Source organism: Lithobates pipiens, unplaced genomic scaffold, assembly GCF_037356315.1.
Source record: "Lithobates pipiens isolate NorthernLeopardFrog02 unplaced genomic scaffold, aLitPip1_a1.2 Scaffold_13, whole genome shotgun sequence".
Lineage (NCBI taxonomy): Eukaryota > Metazoa > Chordata > Amphibia > Anura > Ranidae > Lithobates > Lithobates pipiens.
The window spans coordinates 548102761-548118641 of NW_027507718.1; the positions used below are offsets into that span (position 1 = coordinate 548102761).

At 39.3% G+C, this 15881-nt stretch overlaps 12 non-coding genes across 12 annotated transcripts; all 12 read right to left on the reverse strand.

Annotated features, from left to right (window-relative positions):
- Positions 1-783: 783 nt before the first annotated feature.
- Positions 784-855, reverse strand: TRNAT-CGU (transfer RNA threonine (anticodon CGU)). Its single transcript has one exon. It is a non-coding gene; the product is annotated as a tRNA-Thr (tRNA).
- A 1223-nt stretch (positions 856-2078) lies between these two features.
- On the reverse strand, positions 2079-2150 carry TRNAT-CGU (transfer RNA threonine (anticodon CGU)). Its single transcript has one exon. It is a non-coding gene; the product is annotated as a tRNA-Thr (tRNA).
- A 1223-nt stretch (positions 2151-3373) lies between these two features.
- Positions 3374-3445, reverse strand: TRNAT-CGU (transfer RNA threonine (anticodon CGU)). The gene has a single exon. It is a non-coding gene; the product is annotated as a tRNA-Thr (tRNA).
- Positions 3446-4668: 1223 nt separating this feature from the next.
- On the reverse strand, positions 4669-4740 carry TRNAT-CGU (transfer RNA threonine (anticodon CGU)). Its single transcript has one exon. It is a non-coding gene; the product is annotated as a tRNA-Thr (tRNA).
- Positions 4741-5963: 1223 nt separating this feature from the next.
- TRNAT-CGU (transfer RNA threonine (anticodon CGU)) lies at positions 5964-6035 on the reverse strand. The gene has a single exon. It is a non-coding gene; the product is annotated as a tRNA-Thr (tRNA).
- Positions 6036-7258: 1223 nt separating this feature from the next.
- On the reverse strand, positions 7259-7330 carry TRNAT-CGU (transfer RNA threonine (anticodon CGU)). Its single transcript has one exon. It is a non-coding gene; the product is annotated as a tRNA-Thr (tRNA).
- A 1223-nt stretch (positions 7331-8553) lies between these two features.
- On the reverse strand, positions 8554-8625 carry TRNAT-CGU (transfer RNA threonine (anticodon CGU)). The gene has a single exon. It is a non-coding gene; the product is annotated as a tRNA-Thr (tRNA).
- Positions 8626-9848: 1223 nt separating this feature from the next.
- TRNAT-CGU (transfer RNA threonine (anticodon CGU)) lies at positions 9849-9920 on the reverse strand. Its single transcript has one exon. It is a non-coding gene; the product is annotated as a tRNA-Thr (tRNA).
- A 1223-nt stretch (positions 9921-11143) lies between these two features.
- Positions 11144-11215, reverse strand: TRNAT-CGU (transfer RNA threonine (anticodon CGU)). The gene has a single exon. It is a non-coding gene; the product is annotated as a tRNA-Thr (tRNA).
- A 1223-nt stretch (positions 11216-12438) lies between these two features.
- TRNAT-CGU (transfer RNA threonine (anticodon CGU)) lies at positions 12439-12510 on the reverse strand. Its single transcript has one exon. It is a non-coding gene; the product is annotated as a tRNA-Thr (tRNA).
- A 1223-nt stretch (positions 12511-13733) lies between these two features.
- On the reverse strand, positions 13734-13805 carry TRNAT-CGU (transfer RNA threonine (anticodon CGU)). The gene has a single exon. It is a non-coding gene; the product is annotated as a tRNA-Thr (tRNA).
- A 1223-nt stretch (positions 13806-15028) lies between these two features.
- Positions 15029-15100, reverse strand: TRNAT-CGU (transfer RNA threonine (anticodon CGU)). Its single transcript has one exon. It is a non-coding gene; the product is annotated as a tRNA-Thr (tRNA).
- Positions 15101-15881: the final 781 nt, after the last annotated feature.

The window sequence follows — 15881 nt, forward strand, 5'->3', positions numbered from 1 at the left end:
TACCTGCACCCCCTGTCCACCTTGATAAAATAAAAGTTGGGCTTACACTGGTTAGGCCTTATCCCTCATTAGAATTGTCCGGCTGATGTTCAAGCACTTCTGTATCTTAATTCTTGTAGTGAAGCCCCCAGCATGTGCTCTTGTCTCTAGTAAATTTTGGCCCAGTCTTGCTCATTGAAATGCTCCTGCTGCTGGCCAGTTGTATACTTCTATGCCGTCTTCAGTCTCTTAAATCTTGTAGTATGAAGCCAAGCTCAAGAGTATATGCAGTGTTTCAAAAGTGGATCTTCGTCTGAGGTGTTCCAACGTTTGTAATGTAAGTCTCCACTTCTAGCACAGAGATTGCTCCTGGTTTCATACTTATAATCCATCCATGAGCTTTAGTTGGTAACTTTGTCTAGGCTGTGATCATGTCATGTCTGCTGCAGGCAGGAGGAAACTTTTCACTTCTCCTCTTGCCCAGTGATTAGACTGTACATTCTCACGAAAAACTTGGTGAGAAGTTGCAGGAGGGGGCAGACTTAATTCTACTTTTGTTATCATAACAAAGAAATGCACAAGCAACAGTTTTTCCATGATTGTGTTATCTCTGAGCCAACATTAATCCAGGAAGTGGATGGTGAACCCGGATGAGGACCATAACCTTCTCTTACCCTGGTGAATGGTACATGTTTTCTTCCTTACACCCAGATGAGATACATGCCTTCATAAATGAGGTTAATATGGTTCACCAGCTTATTGCCAATTATTATCACGCTCAATAGATTAATTTGAGAGAGTATTAGGTACAGATGGGGATTGAACCCATGATCTTTGGTTTACGAGACCAACGCCTTACCACTTGGCCACTGCGCCCTCTGTTGGAGAAAGACGGCTTCTTGTTAAATTCAAAAAATGCACTCAAGCTTTATTTAGTATTAGTACTTTGTACATATGACAATACAATGAAAGTCTTCAATCTATTGTTTGATTATATCCAACATAGTTATTATCATTCTTTGACTTGAAGGGATAAAAAATGTAGGGTGGCAGGGGTTATGCTTTGTTTGGTGTTTTGCAGTTAAATAAAGCACAAGTTCAGTTATGTAGAATATGGTTTCACTTATTCAATATAGAAGTTTTATAAAATGTCTCTGATAAATGATCTACCGAGGTGAGGGTTTGTTGCTGATGGTGTCCTATTTTCTGTTTTATTTAGTGTTGACAGGACATTTTTTGAATTTTGAGATGCTCAAAAAAATCCTAAGTGCAAGGTCAGTGTGCACCAAAACCACATCACATTATATCACTCACATTACCTGCACCCCCTCTCCACCTTGATAAAATAAAAGTTGGGCTTACACTGGTTAGGCCTTATCCCTCATTAAAATTGTCCGGCTGATGTTCAAGCACTTCTGTATCTTAATTCTTGTAGTGAAGCCCCCAGCATGTGCTCTTGTCTCTAGTAAATTTTGGCCCAGTCTTGCTCATTGAAATGCTCCTGCTGCTGGCCAGTTGTATACTTCTATGCAGTCTTCAGTCTCTTAAATCTTGTAGTATGATGCCAAGCTCAAGAGTATATGCAGTATTTCAAAAGTGGATCTTCGTCTGAGGTGTTCCAATGTTTGTAATGTAAGTCTCCACTTCTAGCACAGAGATTGCTCCTGGTTTCATACTTATAATCCATCCATGAGCTTTAGTTGGTAACTTTGTCTAGGCTGTGATCATGTCATGTCTGCTGCAGGCAGGAGGAAACTTTTCCCTTCTCCTCTTGCCCAGTGATTAGACTGTACATTCTCACGAAAAACTTGGTGAGAAGTTGCAGGAGGGGGCAGACTGAATTCTACTTTTGTTATCATAACAAAGAAATGCACAAGCAACAGTTTTTCCATGATTGTGTTATCTCTGAGCCAACATTAATCCAGGAAGTGGATGGTGAACCCGGATGAGGACCATAACCTTCTCTTACCCTGGTGAATGGTACATGTTTTCTTCCTTACACCCAGATGAGATACATGCCTTCATAAATGAGGTTAATATGGTTCACCAGCTTATTGCCAATTATTATCACGCTCAATAGATTAATTTGAGAGAGTATTAGGTACAGATGGGGATTGAACCCATGATCTTTGGTTTACGAGACCAACGCCTTCCCACTTGGCCACTGCGCCCTCTGTTGGAGAAACACGGCTTCTTGTTAAATTCAAAAAATGCACTCAAGCTTTATTTAGTATTAGTACTTTGTACATATGACAATACAATGAAAGTCTTCAATCTATTGTTTGATTATATCCAACATAGTTATTATCATTCTTTGACTTGAAGGGATAAAAAATGTAGGGTGGCAGGGGTTATGCTTTGTTTGGTGTTTTGCAGTTAAATAAAGCACAAGTTCAGTTATGTAGAATATGGTTTCACTTATTCAATATAGAAGTTTTATAAAATGTCTCTGATAAATTATCTACCGAGGTGAGGGTTTGTTGCTGATGGTGTCCTATTTTCTGTTTTATTTAGTGTTGACAGGACATTTTTTGAATTTTGAGATGCTCAAAAAAATCCTAAGTGCAAGGTCAGTGTGCACCAAAACCACATCACATTATATCACTCACATTACCTGCACCCCCTCTCCACCTTGATAAAATAAAAGTTGGGCTTACACTGGTTAGGCCTTATCCCTCATTAAAATTGTCCGGCTGATGTTCAAGCACTTCTGTATCTTAATTCTTGTAGTGAAGCCCCCAGCATGTGCTCTTGTCTCTAGTAAATTTTGGCCCAGTCTTGCTCATTGAAATGCTCCTGCTGCTGGCCAGTTGTATACTTCTATGCAGTCTTCAGTCTCTTAAATCTTGTAGTATGATGCCAAGCTCAAGAGTATATGCAGTGTTTCAAAAGTGGATCTTCGTCTGAGGTGTTCCAATGTTTGTAATGTAAGTCTCCACTTCTAGCACAGAGATTGCTCCTGGTTTCATACTTATAATCCATCCATGAGCTTTAGTTGGTAACTTTGTCTAGGCTGTGATCATGTCATGTCTGCTGCAGGCAGGAGGAAACTTTTCCCTTCTCCTCTTGCCCAGTGATTAGACTGTACATTCTCACGAAAAACTTAGTGAGAAGTTGCAGGAGGGGGCAGACTGAATTCTACTTTTGTTATCATAACAAAGAAATGCACAAGCAACAGTTTTTCCATGATTGTGTTATCTCTGAGCCAACATTAATCCAGGAAGTGGATGGTGAACCCGGATGAGGACCATAACCTTCTCTTACCCTGGTGAATGCTACATGTTTTCTTCCTTACACCCAGATGAGATACATGCCTTCATAAATGAGGTTAATATGGTTCACCAGCTTATTGCCAATTATTATCACGCTCAATACATTAATTTGAGAGAGTATTAGGCACAGATGGGGATTGAACCCATGATCTTTGGTTTACGAGACCAACGCCTTACCACTTGGCCACTGCACCCTCTGTTGGAGAAAGACGGCTTCTTGTTAAATTCAAAAAATGCACTCAAGCTTTATTTAGTATTAGTACTTTGCACATATGACAATACAATGAAAATCTTCAATCTATTGTTTGATTATATCCAACATAGTTATTATCATTCTTTGACTTGAAGGGATAAAAAATGTAGGGTGGCAGGGGTTATGCTTTGTTTGGTGTTTTGCAGTTAAATAAAGCACAAGTTCAGTTATGTAGAATATGGTTTCACTTATTCAATATAGAAGTTTTATAAAATGTCTCTGATAAATTATCTACCGAGGTGAGGGTTTGTTGCTGATGGTGTCCTATTTTCTGTTTTATTTAGTGTTGACAGGACATTTTTTGAATTTTGAGATGCTCAAAAAAATCCTAAGTGCAAGGTCAGTGTGCACCAAAACCACATCACATTATATCACTCACATTACCTGCACCCCCTCTCCACCTTGATAAAATAAAAGTTGGGCTTACACTGGTTAGGCCTTATCCCTCATTAAAATTGTCCGGCTGATGTTCAAGCACTTCTGTATCTTAATTCTTGTAGTGAAGCCCCCAGCATGTGCTCTTGTCTCTAGTAAATTTTGGCCCAGTCTTGCTCATTGAAATGCTCCTGCTGCTGGCCAGTTGTATACTTCTATGCAGTCTTCAGTCTCTTAAATCTTGTAGTATGATGCCAAGCTCAAGAGTATATGCAGTGTTTCAAAAGTGGATCTTCGTCTGAGGTGTTCCAACGTTTGTAATGTAAGTCTCCACTTCTAGCACAGAGATTGCTCCTGGTTTCATACTTATAATCCATCCATGAGCTTTAGTTGGTAACTTTGTCTAGGCTGTGATCATGTCATGTCTGCTGCAGGCAGGAGGAAACTTTTCCCTTCTCCTCTTGCCCAGTGATTAGACTGTACATTCTCACGAAAAACTTGGTTCGAAGTTGCCGGAGGGGGCAGACTGAATTCTACTTTTGTTATCATAACAAAGAAATGCACAAGCAACAGTTTTTCAATGATTGTGTTATCTCTGAGCCAACATTAATCCAGGAAGTGGATGGTGAACCCGGATGAGGACCATAACCTTCTCTTACCCTGGTGAATGGTACATGTTTTCTTCCTTACACCCAGATGAGATACATGCCTTCATAAATGAGGTTAATATGGTTCACCAGCTTATTGCCATTTATTATCACGCTCAATACATTAATTTGAGAGAATATTAGGCACAGATGGGGATTGAATCCATGATCTTTGGTTTACGAGACCAACGCCTTACCACTTGGCCACTGCGCCCTCTGTTGGAGAAAGATGCCTTCTTGTTAAATTCGAAAAATGCACTCAAGCTTTATTTAGTATTAGTACTTTGTACATATGACAATACAATGAAAATCTTCAATCTATTGTTTGATTATATCCAACATAGTTATTATCATTCTTTGACTTGAAGGGATAAAAAATGTAGGGTGGCAGGGGTTATGCTTTGTTTGGTGTTTTGCAGTTAAATAAAGCACAAGTTCAGTTATGTAGAATATGGTTTCACTTATTCAATATAGAAGTTTTATAAAATGTCTCTGATAAATTATCTACCGAGGTGAGGGTTTGTTGCTGATGGTGTCCTATTTTCTGTTTTATTTAGTGTTGACAGGACATTTTTTGAATTTTGAGATGCTCAAAAAAATCCTAAGTGCAAGGTCAGTGTGCACCAAAACCACATCACATTATATCACTCACATTACCTGCACCCCCTCTCCACCTTGATAAAATAAAAGTTGGGCTTACACTGGTTAGGCCTTATCCCTCATTAAAATTGTCCGGCTAATGTTCAAGCACTTCTGTATCTTAATTCTTGTAGTGAAGCCCCCAGCATGTGCTCTTGTCTCTAGTAAATTTTGGCCCAGTCTTGCTCATTGAAATGCTCCTGCTGCTGGCCAGTTGTATACTTCTATGCAGTCTTCAGTCTCTTAAATCTTGTAGTATGATGCCAAGCTCAAGAGTATATGCAGTGTTTCAAAAGTGGATCTTCGTCTGAGGTGTTCCAATGTTTGTAATGTAAGTCTCCACTTCTAGCACAGAGATTGCTCCTGGTTTCATACTTATAATCCATACATGAGCTTTAGTTGGTAACTTTGTCTAGGCTGTGATCATGTCAAGTCTGCTGCAGGCAGGAGGAAACTTTTCCCTTCTCCTCTTGCCCAGTGATTAGACTGTACATTCTCACGAAAAACTTGGTGAGAAGTTGCAGGAGGGGGCAGACTGAATTCTACTTTTGTTATCATAACAAAGAAATGCACAAGCAACAGTTTTTCCATGATTGTGTTATCTCTGAGCCAACATTAATCCAGGAAGTGGATGGTGAACCCGGATGAGGACCATAACCTTCTCTTACCCTGGTGAATGCTACATGTTTTCTTTCTTACACCCAGATGAGATACATGCCTTCATAAACGAGGTTAATATGGTTCACCAGCTTATTGCCAATTATTATCACGCTCAATACATTAATTTGAGAGAGTATTAGGCACAGATGGGGATTGAACCCATGATCTTTGGTTTACGAGACCAACGCCTTACCACTTGGCCACTGCGCCCTCTGTTGGAGAAAGACGGCTTCTTGTTAAATTCAAAAAATGCACTCAAGCTTTATTTAGTATTAGTACTTTGTACATATGACAATACAATGAAAATCTTCAATCTATTGTTTGATTATATCCAACATAGTTATTATCATTCTTTGACTTGAAGGGATAAAAAATGTAGGGTGGCAGGGGTTATGCTTTGTTTGGTGTTTTGCAGTTAAATAAAGCACAAGTTCAGTTATGTAGAATATGGTTTCACTTATTCAATATAGAAGTTTTATAAAATGTCTCTGATAAATTATCTACCGAGGTGAGGGTTTGTTGCTGATTGTGTCCTATTTTCTGTTTTATTTAGTGTTGACAGGACATTTTTTGAATTTTGAGATGCTCAAAAAAATCCTAAGTGCAAGGTCAGTGTGCACCAAAACCACATCACATTATATCACTCACATTACCTGCACCCCCTCTCCACCTTGATAAAATAAAAGTTGGGCTTACACTGGTTAGGCCTTATCCCTCATTAAAATTGTCCGGCTGATGTTCAAGCACTTCTGTATCTTAATTCTTGTAGTGAAGCCCCCATCATGTGCTCTTGTCTCTAGTAAATTTTGGCTCAGTCTTGCTCATTGAAATGATCATGCTGCTGGCCAGTTGTATACTTCTATGCAGTCTTCAGTCTCTTAAATCTTGTAGTATGATGCCAAGCTCAAGAGTATATGCAGTGTTTCAAAAGTGGATCTTCGTCTGAGGTGTTCCAACGTTTGTAATGTAAGTCTCCACTTCTAGCACAGAGATTGCTCCTGGTTTCATACTTATAATCCATCCATGAGCTTTAGTTGGTAACTTTGTCTAGGCTGTGATCATGTCATGTCTGCTGCAGGCAGGAGGAAACTTTTCCCTTCTCCTCTTGCCCAGTGATTAGACTGTACATTCTCACGAAAAACTTGGTGAGAAGTTGCAGGAGGGGGCAGACTGAATTCTACTTTTGTTATCATAACAAAGAAATGCACAAGCAACAGTTTTTCCATGATTGTGTTATCTCTGAGCCAACATTAATCCAGGAAGTGAATGGTGAACCCGGATGAGGACCATAACCTTCTCTTACCCTGGTGAATGGTACATGTTTTCTTCCTTACACCCAGATGAGATACATGCCTTCATAAATGAGGTTAACATGGTTCACCAGCTTATTGCCAATTATTATCACACTCAATACATTAATTTGAGAGAGTATTAGGCACAGATGGGGATTGAACCCATGATCTTTGGTTTACGAGACCAACGCCTTACCACTTGGCCACTGCGCCCTCTGTTGGAGAAAGACGGCTTCTTGTTAAATTCGAAAAATGCACTCAAGCTTTATGTAGTATTAGTTCTTTGCACATATGACAATACAATGAAAATCTTCAATCTATTGTTTGATTATATCCAACATAGTTATTATCATTCTTTGGCTTGAGGGGATAAAAAATGTAGGGTGGCAGGGGTTATGCTTTGTTTGGTGTTTTGCAGTTAAATAAAGCACAAGTTCAGTTATGTAGAATATGGTTTCACTTATTCAATATAGAAGTTTTATAAAATGTCTCTGATAAATTATCTACCGAGGTGAGGGTTTGTTGCTGATGGTGTCCTATTTTCTGTTTTATTTAGTGTTGACTGGACATTTTTTGAATTTTGAGATGCTCAAAAAAATCCTAAGTGCAGGGTCAGTGTGCACCAAAACCACATCACATTATATCACTCACATTACCTGCACCCCCTGTCCACCTTGATAAAATAAAAGTTGGGCTTACACTGGTTAGGCCTTATCCCTCATTAGAATTGTCCGGCTGATGTTCAAGCACTTCTGTATCTTAATTCTTGTAGTGAAGCCCCCAGCATGTGCTCTTGTCTCTAGTATATTTTGGCCCAGTCTTGCTCATTGAAATGCTCCTGCTGCTGGCCAGTTGTATACTTCTATGCCGTCTTCAGTCTCTTAAATCTTGTAGTATGAAGCCAAGCTCAAGAGTATATGCAGTGTTTCAAAAGTGGATCTTCGTCTGAGGTGTTCCAACGTTTGTAATGTAAGTCTCCACTTCTAGCACAGAGATTGCTCCTGGTTTCATACTTATAATCCATCCATGAGCTTTAGTTGGTAACTTTGTCTAGGCTGTGATCATGTCATGTCTGCTGCAGGCAGGAGGAAACTTTTCCCTTCTCCTCTTGCCCAGTGATTAGACTGTACATTCTCACGAAAAACTTGGTGAGAAGTTGCAGGAGGGGGCAGACTGAATTCTACTTTTGTTATCATAACAAAGAAATGCACAAGCAACAGTTTTTCCATGATTGTGTTATCTCTGAGACAACATTAATCCAGGAAGTGGATGGTGAACCCGGATGAGGACCATAACCTTCTCTTACCCTGGTGAATGCTACATGTTTTCTTCCTTACACCCAGGTGAGATACATGCCTTCATAAATGAGGTTAATATGGTTCACCAGCTTATTGCCAATTATTATCACGCTCAATACATTAATTTGAGAGAGTATTAGGCACAGATGGGGATTGAACCCATGATCTTTGGTTTACGAGACCAACGCCTTACCACTTGGCCACTGCGCCCTCTGTTGGAGAGAGACGGCTTCTTGTTAAATTCGAAAAATGCACTCAAGCTTTATTTAGTATTAGTACTTTGTACATATGACAATACAATGAAAATCTTCAATCTATTGTTTGATTATATCCAACATAGTTATTATCATTCTTTGACTTGAAGGGATAAAAAATGTAGGGTGGCAGGAGTTATGCTTTGTTTGGTGTTTTGCAGTTAAATAAAGCACAAGTTCAGTTATGTAGAATATGGTTTCACTTATTCAATATAGAAGTTTTATAAAATGTCTCTGATAAATTATCTACCGAGGTGAGGGTTTGTTGCTGATGGTGTCCTATTTTCTGTTTTATTTAGTGTTGACAGGACATTTTTTGAATTTTGAGATGCTCAAAAAAATCCTAAGTGCAAGGTCAGTGTGCACCAAAACCACATCACATTATATCACTCACATTACCTGCACCCCCTCTCCACCTTGATAAAATAAAAGTTGGGCTTACACTGGTTAGGCCTTATCCCTCATTAAAATTGTCCGGCTGATGTTCAAGCACTTCTGTATCTTAATTCTTGTAGTGAAGCCCCCAGCATGTGCTCTTGTCTCTAGTAAATTTTGGCGCAGTCTTGCTCATTGAAATGCTCCTGCTGCTGGCCAGTTGTATACTTCTATGCAGTCTTCAGTCTCTTAAATCTTGTAGTATGATGCCAAGCTCAAGAGTATATGCAGTGTTTCAAAAGTGGATCTTCGTCTGAGGTGTTCCAATGTTTGTAATGTAAGTCTCCACTTCTAGCACAGAGATTGCTCCTGGTTTCATACTTATAATCCATCCATGAGCTTTAGTTGGTAACTTTGTCTAGGCTGTGATCATGTCATGTCTGCTGCAGGCAGGAGGAAACTTTTCCCTTCTCCTCTTGCCCAGTGATTAGACTGTACATTCTCACGAAAAACTTGGTGAGAAGTTGCAGGAGGGGGCAGACTGAATTCTACTTTTGTTATCATAACAAAGAAATGCACAAGCAACAGTTTTTCCATGATTGTGTTATCTCTGAGCCAACATTAATCCAGGAAGTGGATGGTGAACCCGGATGAGGACAATAACCTTCTCTTACCCTGGTGAATGGTACATGTTTTCTTCATTACACCCAGATGAGATACATGCCTTCATAAATGAGGTTAATATGGTTCACCAGCTTATTGCCAATTATTATCACGCTCAATACATTAATTTGAGAGAGTATTAGGCACAGATGGGGATTGAACCCATGATCTTTGGTTTACGAGACCAACGGCTTACCACTTGGCCACTGCACCCTCTGTTGGAGAGAGACGGCTTCTTGTTAAATTCGAAAAATGCACTCAAGCTTTATTTAGTATTAGTACTTTGTACATATGACAATACAATGAAAATCTTCAATCTATTGTTTGATTATATCCAACATAGTTATTATCATTCTTTGACTTGAAGGGATAAAAAATGTAGGGTGGCAGGGGTTATGCTTTGTTTGGTGTTTTGCAGTTAAATAAAGCACAAGTTCAGTTATGTAGAATATGGTTTCACTTATTCAATATAGAAGTTTTATAAAATGTCTCTGATAAATTATCTACCGAGGTGAGGGTTTGTTGCTGATGGTGTCCTATTTTCTGTTTTATTTAGTGTTGACAGGACATTTTTTGAATTTTGAGATGCTCAAAAAAATCCTAAGTGCAAGGTCAGTGTGCACCAAAACCACATCACATTATATCACTCACATTACCTGCACCCCCTCTCCACCTTGATAAAATAAAAGTTGGGCTTACACTGGTTAGGCCTTATCCCTCATTAAAATTGTCCGGCTGATGTTCAAGCACTTCTGTATCTTAATTCTTGTAGTGAAGCCCCCAGCATGTGCTCTTGTCTCTAGTAAATTTTGGCCCAGTCTTGCTCATTGAAATGCTCCTGCTGCTGGCCAGTTGTATACTTCTATGCAGTCTTCAGTCTCTTAAATCTTGTAGTATGATGCCAAGCTCAAGAGTATATGCAGTGTTTCAAAAGTGGATCTTCGTCTGAGGTGTTCCAACGTTTGTAATGTAAGTCTCCACTTCTAGCACAGAGATTGCTCCTGGTTTCATACTTATAATCCATCCATGAGCTTTAGTTGGTAACTTTGTCTAGGCTGTGATCATGTCATGTCTGCTGCAGGCAGGAGGAAACTTTTCCCTTCTCCTCTTGCCCAGTGATTAGACTGTACATTCTCACGAAAAACTTGGTTCGAAGTTGCCGGAGGGGGCAGACTGAATTCTACTTTTGTTATCATAACAAAGAAATGCACAAGCAACAGTTTTTCAATGATTGTGTTATCTCTGAGCCAACATTAATCCAGGAAGTGGATGGTGAACCCGGATGAGGACCATAACCTTCTCTTACCCTGGTGAATGGTACATGTTTTCTTCCTTACACCCAGATGAGATACATGCCTTCATAAATGAGGTTAATATGGTTCACCAGCTTATTGCCATTTATTATCACGCTCAATACATTAATTTGAGAGAATATTAGGCACAGATGGGGATTGAATCCATGATCTTTGGTTTACGAGACCAACGCCTTACCACTTGGCCACTGCGCCCTCTGTTGGAGAAAGATGCCTTCTTGTTAAATTCGAAAAATGCACTCAAGCTTTATTTAGTATTAGTACTTTGTACATATGACAATACAATGAAAATCTTCAATCTATTGTTTGATTATATCCAACATAGTTATTATCATTCTTTGACTTGAAGGGATAAAAAATGTAGGGTGGCAGGGGTTATGCTTTGTTTGGTGTTTTGCAGTTAAATAAAGCACAAGTTCAGTTATGTAGAATATGGTTTCACTTATTCAATATAGAAGTTTTATAAAATGTCTCTGATAAATTATCTACCGAGGTGAGGGTTTGTTGCTGATGGTGTCCTATTTTCTGTTTTATTTAGTGTTGACAGGACATTTTTTGAATTTTGAGATGCTCAAAAAAATCCTAAGTGCAAGGTCAGTGTGCACCAAAACCACATCACATTATATCACTCACATTACCTGCACCCCCTCTCCACCTTGATAAAATAAAAGTTGGGCTTACACTGGTTAGGCCTTATCCCTCATTAAAATTGTCCGGCTAATGTTCAAGCACTTCTGTATCTTAATTCTTGTAGTGAAGCCCCCAGCATGTGCTCTTGTCTCTAGTAAATTTTGGCCCAGTCTTGCTCATTGAAATGCTCCTGCTGCTGGCCAGTTGTATACTTCTATGCAGTCTTCAGTCTCTTAAATCTTGTAGTATGATGCCAAGCTCAAGAGTATATGCAGTGTTTCAAAAGTGGATCTTCGTCTGAGGTGTTCCAATGTTTGTAATGTAAGTCTCCACTTCTAGCACAGAGATTGCTCCTGGTTTCATACTTATAATCCATACATGAGCTTTAGTTGGTAACTTTGTCTAGGCTGTGATCATGTCAAGTCTGCTGCAGGCAGGAGGAAACTTTTCCCTTCTCCTCTTGCCCAGTGATTAGACTGTACATTCTCACGAAAAACTTGGTGAGAAGTTGCAGGAGGGGGCAGACTGAATTCTACTTTTGTTATCATAACAAAGAAATGCACAAGCAACAGTTTTTCCATGATTGTGTTATCTCTGAGCCAACATTAATCCAGGAAGTGGATGGTGAACCCGGATGAGGACCATAACCTTCTCTTACCCTGGTGAATGCTACATGTTTTCTTTCTTACACCCAGATGAGATACATGCCTTCATAAACAAGGTTAATATGGTTCACCAGCTTATTGCCAATTATTATCACGCTCAATACATTAATTTGAGAGAGTATTAGGCACAGATGGGGATTGAACCCATGATCTTTGGTTTACGAGACCAACGCCTTACCACTTGGCCACTGCGCCCTCTGTTGGAGAAAGACGGCTTCTTGTTAAATTCAAAAAATGCACTCAAGCTTTATTTAGTATTAGTACTTTGTACATATGACAATACAATGAAAATCTTCAATCTATTGTTTGATTATATCCAACATAGTTATTATCATTCTTTGGCTTGAGGGGATAAAAAATGTAGGGTGGCAGGGGTTATGCTTTGTTTGGTGTTTTGCAGTTAAATAAAGCACAAGTTCAGTTATGTAGAATATGGTTTCACTTATTCAATATAGAAGTTTTATAAAATGTCTCTGATAAATTATCTACCGAGGTGAGGGTTTGTTGCTGATGGTGTCCTATTTTCTGTTTTATTTAGTGTTGACTGGACATTTTTTGAATTTTGAGATGCTCAAAAAAATCCTAAGTGCAGGGTCAGTGTGCACCAAAACCACATCACATTATATCACTCACATTACCTGCACCCCCTGTCCACCTTGATAAAATAAAAGTTGGGCTTACACTGGTTAGGCCTTATCCCTCATTAGAATTGTCCGGCTGATGTTCAAGCACTTCTGTATCTTAATTCTTGTAGTGAAGCCCCCAGCATGTGCTCTTGTCTCTAGTATATTTTGGCCCAGTCTTGCTCATTGAAATGCTCCTGCTGCTGGCCAGTTGTATACTTCTATGCCGTCTTCAGTCTCTTAAATCTTGTAGTATGAAGCCAAGCTCAAGAGTATATGCAGTGTTTCAAAAGTGGATCTTCGTCTGAGGTGTTCCAACGTTTGTAATGTAAGTCTCCACTTCTAGCACAGAGATTGCTCCTGGTTTCATACTTATAATCCATCCATGAGCTTTAGTTGGTAACTTTGTCTAGGCTGTGATCATGTCATGTCTGCTGCAGGCAGGAGGAAACTTTTCCCTTCTCCTCTTGCCCAGTGATTAGACTGTACATTCTCACGAAAAACTTGGTGAGAAGTTGCAGGAGGGGGCAGACTGAATTCTACTTTTGTTATCATAACAAAGAAATGCACAAGCAACAGTTTTTCCATGATTGTGTTATCTCTGAGACAACATTAATCCAGGAAGTGGATGGTGAACCCGGATGAGGACCATAACCTTCTCTTACCCTGGTGAATGCTACATGTTTTCTTCCTTACACCCAGGTGAGATACATGCCTTCATAAATGAGGTTAATATGGTTCACCAGCTTATTGCCAATTATTATCACGCTCAATACATTAATTTGAGAGAGTATTAGGCACAGATGGGGATTGAACCCATGATCTTTGGTTTACGAGACCAACGCCTTACCACTTGGCCACTGCGCCCTCTGTTGGAGAGAGACGGCTTCTTGTTAAATTCGAAAAATGCACTCAAGCTTTATTTAGTATTAGTACTTTGTACATATGACAATACAATGAAAATCTTCAATCTATTGTTTGATTATATCCAACATAGTTATTATCATTCTTTGACTTGAAGGGATAAAAAATGTAGGGTGGCAGGAGTTATGCTTTGTTTGGTGTTTTGCAGTTAAATAAAGCACAAGTTCAGTTATGTAGAATATGGTTTCACTTATTCAATATAGAAGTTTTATAAAATGTCTCTGATAAATTATCTACCGAGGTGAGGGTTTGTTGCTGATGGTGTCCTATTTTCTGTTTTATTTAGTGTTGACAGGACATTTTTTGAATTTTGAGATGCTCAAAAAAATCCTAAGTGCAAGGTCAGTGTGCACCAAAACCACATCACATTATATCACTCACATTACCTGCACCCCCTCTCCACCTTGATAAAATAAAAGTTGGGCTTACACTGGTTAGGCCTTATCCCTCATTAAAATTGTCCGGCTGATGTTCAAGCACTTCTGTATCTTAATTCTTGTAGTGAAGCCCCCAGCATGTGCTCTTGTCTCTAGTAAATTTTGGCGCAGTCTTGCTCATTGAAATGCTCCTGCTGCTGGCCAGTTGTATACTTCTATGCAGTCTTCAGTCTCTTAAATCTTGTAGTATGATGCCAAGCTCAAGAGTATATGCAGTGTTTCAAAAGTGGATCTTCGTCTGAGGTGTTCCAATGTTTGTAATGTAAGTCTCCACTTCTAGCACAGAGATTGCTCCTGGTTTCATACTTATAATCCATCCATGAGCTTTAGTTGGTAACTTTGTCTAGGCTGTGATCATGTCATGTCTGCTGCAGGCAGGAGGAAACTTTTCCCTTCTCCTCTTGCCCAGTGATTAGACTGTACATTCTCACGAAAAACTTGGTGAGAAGTTGCAGGAGGGGGCAGACTGAATTCTACTTTTGTTATCATAACAAAGAAATGCACAAGCAACAGTTTTTCCATGATTGTGTTATCTCTGAGCCAACATTAATCCAGGAAGTGGATGGTGAACCCGGATGAGGACAATAACCTTCTCTTACCCTGGTGAATGGTACATGTTTTCTTCATTACACCCAGATGAGATACATGCCTTCATAAATGAGGTTAATATGGTTCACCAGCTTATTGCCAATTATTATCACGCTCAATACATTAATTTGAGAGAGTATTAGGCACAGATGGGGATTGAACCCATGATCTTTGGTTTACGAGACCAACGCCTTACCACTTGGCCACTGCACCCTCTGTTGGAGAGAGACGGCTTCTTGTTAAATTCGAAAAATGCACTCAAGCTTTATTTAGTATTAGTACTTTGTACATATGACAATACAATGAAAATCTTCAATCTATTGTTTGATTATATCCAACATAGTTATTATCATTCTTTGACTTGAAGGGATAAAAAATGTAGGGTGGCAGGGGTTATGCTTTGTTTGGTGTTTTGCAGTTAAATAAAGCACAAGTTCAGTTATGTAGAATATGGTTTCACTTATTCAATATAGAAGTTTTATAAAATGTCTCTGATAAATTATCTACCGAGGTGAGGGTTTGTTGCTGATGGTGTCCTATTTTCTGTTTTATTTAGTGTTGACAGGACATTTTTTGAATTTTGAGATGCTCAAAAAAATCCTAAGTGCAAGGTCAGTGTGCACCAAAACCACATCACATTATATCACTCACATTACCTGCACCCCCTCTCCACCTTGATAAAATAAAAGTTGGGCTTACACTGGTTAGGCCTTATCCCTCATTAAAATTGTCCGGCTGATGTTCAAGCACTTCTGTATCTTAATTCTTGTAGTGAAGCCCCCAGCATGTGCTCTTGTCTCTAGTAAATTTTGGCCCAGTCTTGCTCATTGAAATGCTCTTGCTGCTGGCCAGTTGTATACTTCTATGCAGTCTTCAGTCTCTTAAATCTTGTAGTATGATGCCAAGCTCAAGAGTATATGCAGTGTTTCAAAAGTGGATCTTCGTCTGAGGTGTTCCAACGTTTGTAATGTAAGTCTCCACTTCTAGCACAGAG